Below are 9,416 nucleotides of genomic sequence, written 5' to 3'. Positions count from 1 at the left end.
TATTGACTATCTTCTACTAGGTAACAACCCCCATAAGTTCATATGGGCAGATGTAATTCCTGTCTCTGAGATGTCGAGGAACACCATTACATCCACCTCTCTGGCTATTAAATGTAATCTAGTTCAAGAACGCCATGGTGACTCTATCCCTATGTCTGATGCCCAATATCTACTATCCCATACTTTTTAGACCCCAAGTACACTGACCCTTATAACCTCTGCTCAGAGTTAGCAAATTTTTCTATTAAACAATTCCTTTCAGATGAGATCCCTATGCTGGACTCTTGGCCAATTGGTACCTCGAAGCGACCCAAAAACTTCTTGCAACATAATCATGTCTCTCATATCTTCTCCCAGTTTAGAACTAGATTCTCTAACTTTAGGAAGGGCTCTTGGATTGAAAGTAGACTTTCTTTCCCTTTTTCCAAAGGTATATCAAAGATATATGACCATTTGACATTATCCCAGTTCTCTAAAAAACCCACTTTCATACAGTACAGACCAAAAGTTTGGACACACCTTCTCATTTAAAGATTTTTCTGTATTTTCATGACTATGAAAATTGTACATTCACACTGAAGGCATCAAAACTATGAATTAACACATGTGGAATTATACTTATATAAGGCAAGAAATCCCACTTATTAAACCTGACAGGGCACACCTGTGAAGTGAAAACCATTTCCGGTGACTACCTCTTGAAGCTCATCAAGAGAATGCCAAGAGTGTGCAAAGCAGTCATCAAAGCAAAAGGTGGCTACTTTGAAGAATCTAGAATATAAGACATAATTTCAGTTGTTTCACACTTTTTTGTTAAGTATATCATTCCACATGTGTTAATTCATAGTTTTGATGCCTTCAGTGTGAATGTACAATTTTCATAGTCATGAAAATACAGAAAAATCTTTAAATGAGAAGGTGTGTCCAATCTTTTGGTCTGTACTGTATATTCCTGGGAGAATTAATTGAAAAAAAAAAAGTGTGCCTCTGATTTTTCAGACACAAATATATCTGTTGAAAATAGTCTGGTGTAGGCCCGAGAAATAGAAGTGTGGTTTTGCCGTTCTATGGGCCATTTGTATCTAAAAAAAACAGTTTGAGTGTGTCGCTCACTGTTCAGCCGCAAATATAGATATTTAAAAAAGTCTGGTATACACCAGTAAATTATTACTGTGGTTTTGATGTTCCACGGTAAAACATCTCTATTATCCTGTTTTTGGCATTTTTTGCTGTATAAAAATAATAATAGTGTCTCCCTGATTTTTCAGACACAAATATATCTGTTGAAAATAGTCTGGTGTAGGCCAGAGAGACAGAAGTGTGCTTTTGCTGTTCCACGGTAAAAAATCTCTATTATTCTGCTTTTTGCATTTTTTGCTGTAAAAAAAAAAAATAATAGTGTCTCCCTGATTTTTCAGACACAAATATATCTGTTGAAAATAGTCTGGTGTAGGCCCGAGAAATACAAGTGTGGTTTTGCAGTTCCATGGTACAAACCTCTGTATTATCCACTTTTGGGCCATTTGTATCTAAAAAAAACAGTTTGAGTGTGTCGCTCACTGTTCAGCCGCAAATATATATATATTTTAAAAAGCCTGGTATACACCAGTAAATTATAACTGTGGTTTTGCTGTTCCACGGTAAAACATCTCTATTATCCTGCTTTTGGCATTTTTTGCCGTAAAAAATAAATAGTGTCTCCTGATTGTTCAGACACAAATATATCTGTTGAAAATAGTCTGGTGTAGGCCCGAGAAATACAAGTGTGGTTTTGCAGTTCCACGGGTCAAATCGCTGTACTATCCAGTTTTGGGCCTTTGGTATCTAAAAAAAAAACAGTTGAGTGTGTCGCTCACTGTTCAGACGTAAATATCTCTATTTAAAAAAGTGTGGTATACCCCAGTAAACAATAACGGTGGTTTTGCCATCCCACAGTAAAAAATCTCTATTATTCAGGTTTTGGTAGTTTTTTTCCGTAAAGAAAAACAGTAGTGTCTCCTGACTGTTGTGACACAAAAATATATCAGTTGAAAATAGTCTTGTGTAGGCCCAACATCCCAGTGTGGTTTCGCATTTCCACGGGTCAAATCGCTGTACTATCCAGTTTTGGGCCTTTGGTATCTAAAAAAAAAGCAGTTTGAGTGTGTCGCTCACTGTTCAGCCGCAAATATCTCTATTTAAAAAAGTGTGGTATACCCCAGTAAACAATAACTGTGGTTTTCCTCTTCCACGGTTCTAATCTACACTTTATTTCCCTTTTTCCATTGATAGTGCAAGTGTAAGCTATTTTACTTCATTTACAATGGGCAAGGCGCGTGGCAAGGGATGTGGATGTGGACGTTCTGGTGATGGTTCGTGCAGAGGACGGGGCCGTGGCCAAGGTGAAAATGTGCCACAACCAACAGCCACATCTTCTCGCTCCCACTTCTTGACCGAATTACTAGGGAAGCACAGAACAACACCAGTATTGAGAACTGATCAGTGTGAACAGGTTATTAATTGGATAGTAGACAATACTTCCAGTTACCTGGGCACCACCACCTCCGGTCTGTCTTCCACACAGTCAACTCTTAGTAGCCGTGAGTCTCGACCGCATACTCCTCCTCACCCTGATGCTCCTTCCTCCCACCATGCTGAGTGTCATCAGACAGCAAGTGATCCCACACTTGGACACTCTGAAGAGCTGTTCACTTGTCCATTTCCATATTTGGGCCCCTCGCCTGATACGCTTGAAGTGGTGGAAGAGGAGATCCCATGTTGCGATGCCCAAATATTTGAACAGCCACGGCCACAGGAAGTCGACGTTGGCAATCTGTCACAAGAGGTGGACGATGACGAGACACAATTGCCAGGAAGTGAGGAGGAGGATCGTGGTGCGCAAGTGGAAGAGGAGGAAGTGGTGGATGATCTAGTAACTGACCCAACGTGGAAGGAGGACATGCAGAGTGAGGCCAGCAGCACACAGGGGGAGGGAGGCAGAGTACCCCAACAGGCAGGAAGAAGCAGTGTGGTGGCCGCAGACAGAAGGCAGGCAACCGTTCCCCGTAACACCAACACGAGGGACGTTGCCAGTACAAGCGGTAGGTCTTCCAGAGTCTGGAATTTTTTAAAGACTCTGCTGATAACCCCAAAAAGGCCACATGTTCCACCTGCCATGCCAGCATCAGCAGGGGTGACAAAACTACCAGCCTGACCACCACCAGCATGATCAGGCACATGGCAGCAAAGCACCCGACTTTGTAGGGCGAAACCCAGGGTCCACGACCGGTGTCAGCGGGTGTCACCACTGCTTCTTCCACTGTTGTGCGTGCAATAGAACCCCCTGTTGTGTGTGCAAGGCAATCCCCTGTCCATACTGCATGTAGAGATGCCCCCTCCTCTCAGTCTTCACTTGTTATGGCAGTTTCTCAAGAAACAGCATCAACGTCCACGTCCACTTCCCACCGCAGCGTTCAATTGTCCATATCCCAGACCTTTGAACGAAAGCGGAAATTCGCAGCTAAAGCCCCACAGGCCACAGTCCTAAATTCGCACATTTCACGACTGCTTGCATTGGAAATGCTGCCTTTTAGGCTGGTGGAGACGGAATCCTTCCGCAATCTTATGGCGGTGGCCGTCCCTCGTTACTCGGTCCCCAGCCGACACTATTTTGCCAGGTGTGCCATCCCCGCACTACACAAGCAGGTGTCCCAAAGCATCTGCCGTGCCCTCAACAACGCAGTTACAGGGAGAGTCCACCTGACAACGGACACGTGGACAAGTGCTTGTGGCCAGGGACGGTACATCTCTCTGACGGCACACTGGGTAAACATAGTGGAAGCCGGGACCCAGTCGGACCTTGGGACGGAACACATCCTCCCCACACCGAGGATTGCGGGCCCTATGTCAGTCAGAGTTGCCCCCACAGTGTACAGCTCCTGCGCATCCTCCTCCTCCTCCTCCTCATGTTCAGCCTCCATCTCAGATATCACCACATCAGTTACAAGCTGGAAGCATTGCAGCACTGCCTCCGCCAAGTGGCAACAGGCTGTGCTGAAACTCATAAGCTTAGGTGATAAACCTCACACTGCTTGTGAGTTGTGGACAGCTGTGAAAGAGCAGGCAGATCTGTGGCTGAGACCGCTGAACCTACATCCCGGCATGGTCGTGTGTGACAATGGCCGTAACCTGGTGGCGGCTATGAGGCGAGGTGAGATCACACACGTACCATGCCTGGCTCATGTGCTTAACCTCGTGGTTCAGCAGTTTCTTAAATCGTACCCCGAGTTGCCAGATCTGCTCGTGAAAGTACGCCGCCTGTCAGCTCATTTTTGCAAGTCGGCTACAGCTTCCGACGCCCTTGCTGTGTTGCAGCAGCATTTGCAGCTTCCGGCACACTGACTGGTGTGTGATGTCCCCACACGTTTGAACTCTACCCTCCACATGTTGCAAAGGATTTGTGAGCAGAAGAGAGCAGTTGTGGAGTACCAGCTGCAACAAGGCCGTCGATATTCAGGTCAGACTCCACACATAAGACCTCAGGAGTGGACCTGGATGTCTGACATATGTACCATCCTGACAAACTTTGAGGAGGCCACCAAGATGGTGAGTGGCGATGACGCCATCATTAGTGTCAGCATCCCACTTGTCTGTCTTTTGCAACGCTCTCTGCAGAGAATTAAAGAGGAGGCATTGCAGCCAGAGTATGATGAGATGGATCAAGAAGCCGTAGCGGGCGATTACACACAGCCCAGCCTCATCTCATCCCAACGTGCATTGGGGGACAATGAGGGAGAGGAGGAGGAGGAGGAGGAGGAAGAACAGGAGCTGCTATCATGTGTTGTAGACGGTAGTACCTGTACAAGTGTCATACCGTCGGTTCAGCGTGGGTAGCCTGAGGACAGGGGGGAGGAGGAAGAGGAGGAGGAGGAGGAGAGCATGGTCAGTCGTCATCTTGGTGAGGACACGGAAATCTTGCTCGTTACCAGTCTGGCACGCATGGCTGACTTTATGTTACGCTGCCTTAACCGTGACCCTCGCGTTGTCAAAATGTTGGGTGACAGTCATTACTGGTTGATGACACTTGTAGACCCCCGCTACAAGGAGAACTTTCACTCTCTTATTCCTGAGGTGGAGAGATCTACAAAAATGGGGCAATACCAGAAGGCCCTTGCTGCAGAACTCTTAAAAAAATTCCCATCTGAACACGCTAGCGGCAGAGGTCACAGTTCGTTGCCCAACCAAGGCATACAGGCGAGAGAGATGCAACTCCAATCCAGCAGAGGCAGGGGAACACTGTCAATGTTCTGCGACAGTTTTCTGACACCCGCCCAGCTTATAGGCCCTGAGGCGCGGGGTACTCTCACAAGGAGTGGAAAGTTTCAAAAGATGGTGAGGGAGTACCTTGCCGATCGTACCAGCGTCCTCCGTGATTCCTCTGTGCCTTTTAATTATTGGGTATCCAATCTGGACACTTGGAATGAACTCGCTCTGTACGCCTTGGAGGTCCTGGCCTGCGCTGCCGCTAGCGTGCTATCGGAGCGTGTTTTTAGTGCCGCTGGGGGAATTATAACTGATAAGCGCACTCGCCTGTCAACTGACAATGCTGACAAGCTGACCCTTATCAAAATGAACAAGGGCTGGATTGGGCCAGACTTCTCATCACCACCAAATGACAGCAGAGTAACATAAAGTTAAATCCACTGTGTTATTTCGGGAGGTGTATTCACATGTACCGCTTCACACCAACACATGGGTATACGCTTCCACTTTTCGGCTGTTTAATCTTCTTCTCCTTATCCTCAGCCTCCACCACCACTATACCACCAGGGTGCCAGCATTGCAAGTTCCTCCGTCCTAATTTTTGGCAGCTTTTGCTGGGAAAGCATAAGCAAATACCATGGGACACCCACTCCCCAATAGTGGGACCTATGTTTGTAATATGCTGTACTGCATGGCTCTTGTAAGGGGCATTGCAAGTTGCTCCATCCTAATTTTTGGCAGCTTTTGCTGGGAAAGCATAAGCAAATACTATGGGAGACCCACTCCCCAATAATGGGACTTATGTTTGTAATATGCTGTACTGCATGGCTCTTGTAAGGGGTATTGCAAGTTGCTCCGTCCTAATTTTTGGCAGCTTTTGCTTGCAAGGCATAAGCAAATACTATGGGACACCCACTCCCCAATAATGGGACTTATGTTTGTAATATGCTGTACTGCATGGCTCTTGTAAGGGGCATTGCAAGTTGCTCCGTCCTAATTTTTGGCAGCTTTTGCTGGGAAAGCATAAGCAAATACTATGGGAGACCCACTCCCCAATAATGGGACTTATGTTTGTAATATGCTGTACTGCATGGCTCTTGTAAGGGGCATTGCAAGTTGCTCCATCCTAATTTTTGGCAGCTTTTGCTGGGAAAGCATAATCAAATACTATGGGAGACCCACTCCCCAATAATGGGACTTATGTTTGTAATATGCTGTTCTGCATGGCTCTTGTAAGGGGCATTGCAAGTTGCTCCGTCCTAATTTTTGGCAGCTTTTGCTTGCAAGACATAAGCAAATACTATGGGAGACCCACTCCCCAATAATGGAACTTATGTTTGTAATGTGCTGTACTGCATGGCTCTTGTAAGGGGCATTGCAAGTTGCTCCGTCCTAATTTTTGGCAGCTTTTGCTTGCAAGGCATAAGAAAATACTATGGGACACCCACTCCCCAATAATGGGACTTATGTTTGCAATATGCTGTACTGCATGTGACGCGCCCCCTGGGCCGTGTGTACACGTGTGTGGGATACCCGGTGCCGGGTCTCTTGGGTCTGTAGTCTCCGTGGCGGTGACCCGGTCCCGTGTCTCAGGCTGGTCAAACCAGTGGCAGTCTTTCTTAGGTTTTGAGGTGAATTGTCCAACTGCGCCACCCGTGGATTGCGGTCAGGGAGTACCACCGCTGCGAGGCAGACCGCTGAGGCTGGTGTTGTGTGCTCAGCATAGAATGGGATAACTCCCCTCGGGAGGAGTATAGCCTCAGGGCAGTGAGTGTGGATGATGGGGGTGATGGTGCACGAGCGCAGCAGGAACGACTCAGAGTCTTTGCAGTGCAGTTCAGGGTCTTTATTGATGATTATAAGGTAGACCCTCCCGGGAGTACTGGCTAGCATAAGAGGCCTGGTCAGTCTGTGAGCAAGCAGGAGTTCCCCTGGCCAGGTGGAGTTGTAGGCCTCCCCTTCTGTCTGCACTCTTCCTGGCTACCTTGCTGTAAGCGGATAGAAGTTGCCCGCGTCCCAGAGTGTACCGTGTAGTGCTCACCCGTATGGCTGGTGACTTGGGGCCTTCTGTTAGCCTCCGCTCCACGACGGCGGTGCTGGTCCCTTGCTTGTGACTGAGCCTCCGGGCTTCTATGGCCAGAGGACCTGAAATCCCCTGCCGGCTGGTTTCTGCTGCTGGATATATAAGTCCTCACAGCTTCGGACTCCTGTGTCCGGTTCCTATTGTCTTCTGCCAGGGCGAGCTCTGCTCAGCTTCCAGCCCCTGGTCTTTAGCTCCTAGCTCCTACAGAGCTCCTTGCTGTTACTTTCCCTTGCTCTCACTCTGACTCTGACTGTTCTCTGACTCACTCAACCCCGCCCCAGATCCAGTTTATAAGGGCAGAATTCTCCCCTCCCAGGACTGGGGCAGGAGGATGTTGCATGTTTAAGGGATCCTGACCAGGAAACCTCCCACTTGCTCTCCAACGTAATATCTCTATTACTGTGGTGACCAGACCCATGGGGTGCCACACATGGCTCTTCTAAGGGGCATTGCAATTCCTCATAATTTTTGGAAAGTCTTCCATTCACTGCTTAGGCCAACAGTGCACGGGAGACCCAGTTGCTATAAATCGAAAAAAAGGTTTAGTTAACGCCCTCTGACCTCCATGTCATTTCCAAGGGGCATTGAAGTGGCTGGAAATTTTTGGTAGGCATTGCACTCACTGTATGCCCTATAACTGTGTAGCCGAACCGCCCCTTTTGTTACAGAAACATATCCTACAAGACATATCTGGTTGACTGGCCTGATATTGATGTGAATGGTCCCTGTTCCTCCTGCTCTTTCTCCTTTGCCACCACCTCATCCATCATTTATCACCTGAAGCTTTGTTTTAACGGGAGTCATAGAACTGGGATAGTAGCAGGAAAACATCCAGCAATCCTCGGAGGAGGTAGGATATGCGCCAAAACGCGGACCACCTCAGGCCCAGCCGCTACCACATACATGCGCTTGCATTCCAAGAAAACAAAGCAGATGCTAACTTCTATCATCATCATCATGCTCCTCACCTAGGCACTCTCAACTCCCCTGATGGAGAAGCCAGGGCCCACCGGAGGAGTCTGGTTCTCTGGTGGGCTCGTCCAATGCTGCCCTAAAGCAGGCCAGGCTAAGAAAAGTGTGGGGGAAGGTGACAGGAGAAATCAGGACGGCTGGGGACCGAGTATGGACACCTTGCCGCCACCTGGCGGCTGGGGACAGAGCGTGGACACCCGGCCGCCGGGCGGCTGGGGAGAGAGTATGGATACCTCGCTGCCGAAGCGGCCATGAGGTAGTGGCCAGCTTCGGCCTCCTCCAAACTAAAAGGCCCCATTTCAAGTGAAAGCTAGCAGTATGGTATTGCAGCCTGCGGGTGGGTGGGTGGTTGGCTGCATATTTTCGCTTGCATTGCAAGGAATGGGGGAGGTACAATTGAACACTGCCCTGAGACAAGGACTTGCACGGGGATAGTTGCAAGTCTGCATCTTCTGATGCGGCAAGGATCACTTCTGATGGGCACACTTTTAGACAGTGACCTGGGGGTCAGAGATGCTTCCAGGGGTCTTCCCCATGCTGATCCCTTGTCTTTTCAGCACTGTATGCATGTGTCACACAGCACATGGCCAGATAAGGTTGTAAAATGTTAAAATTACATTTCCCGGTGAACGCATTTGTCACGGTTGAAAGCAATACAAAAGTGCAAAAACGCATGAAAAATGCTACTTGTGAACATAGCCCAAGGTGTGGAGGAGTATTTTTGTTTTTGGTTATTTATTTTACCTTATACACAAGTCTTTACCCTGGAAAGGAAATTCCTTAACATATTTCACAGGAAAACCGTTTCAGTTTCGTTTTTGAACGTTTTATTGTGAGCCCGCAAAAGTGGCTTAATACCTCTGACCACATTGTTGACAGCAGTGACCTGGGGGTCAGAAATGCTTCCAGGGGCGATCCCCATGCTGCCCCCATGTCTTTTGAGCACTGTCACTATCGTTTTGGGCACTTTTTAGGCTTTCTACAGACTGCCGGGGGTGCTGCCGCAAAAATGCTCGGGTCTCTCATAGACTAACATTGGGCTCGTTGCTCGGGTCGAGCACCCGAGTATCACGGTAAGCTCGGCCCGAGATTCGAGCACCCGAGCATTTTAGTGATCGCT

Source organism: Phyllobates terribilis, unplaced genomic scaffold, assembly GCF_046119375.1.
Source record: "Phyllobates terribilis strain yellow unplaced genomic scaffold, ASM4611937v1 Scaffold_5__5_contigs__length_657084704, whole genome shotgun sequence".
Lineage (NCBI taxonomy): Eukaryota > Metazoa > Chordata > Amphibia > Anura > Dendrobatidae > Phyllobates > Phyllobates terribilis.
This window is presented reverse-complemented; position numbering follows the sequence as displayed.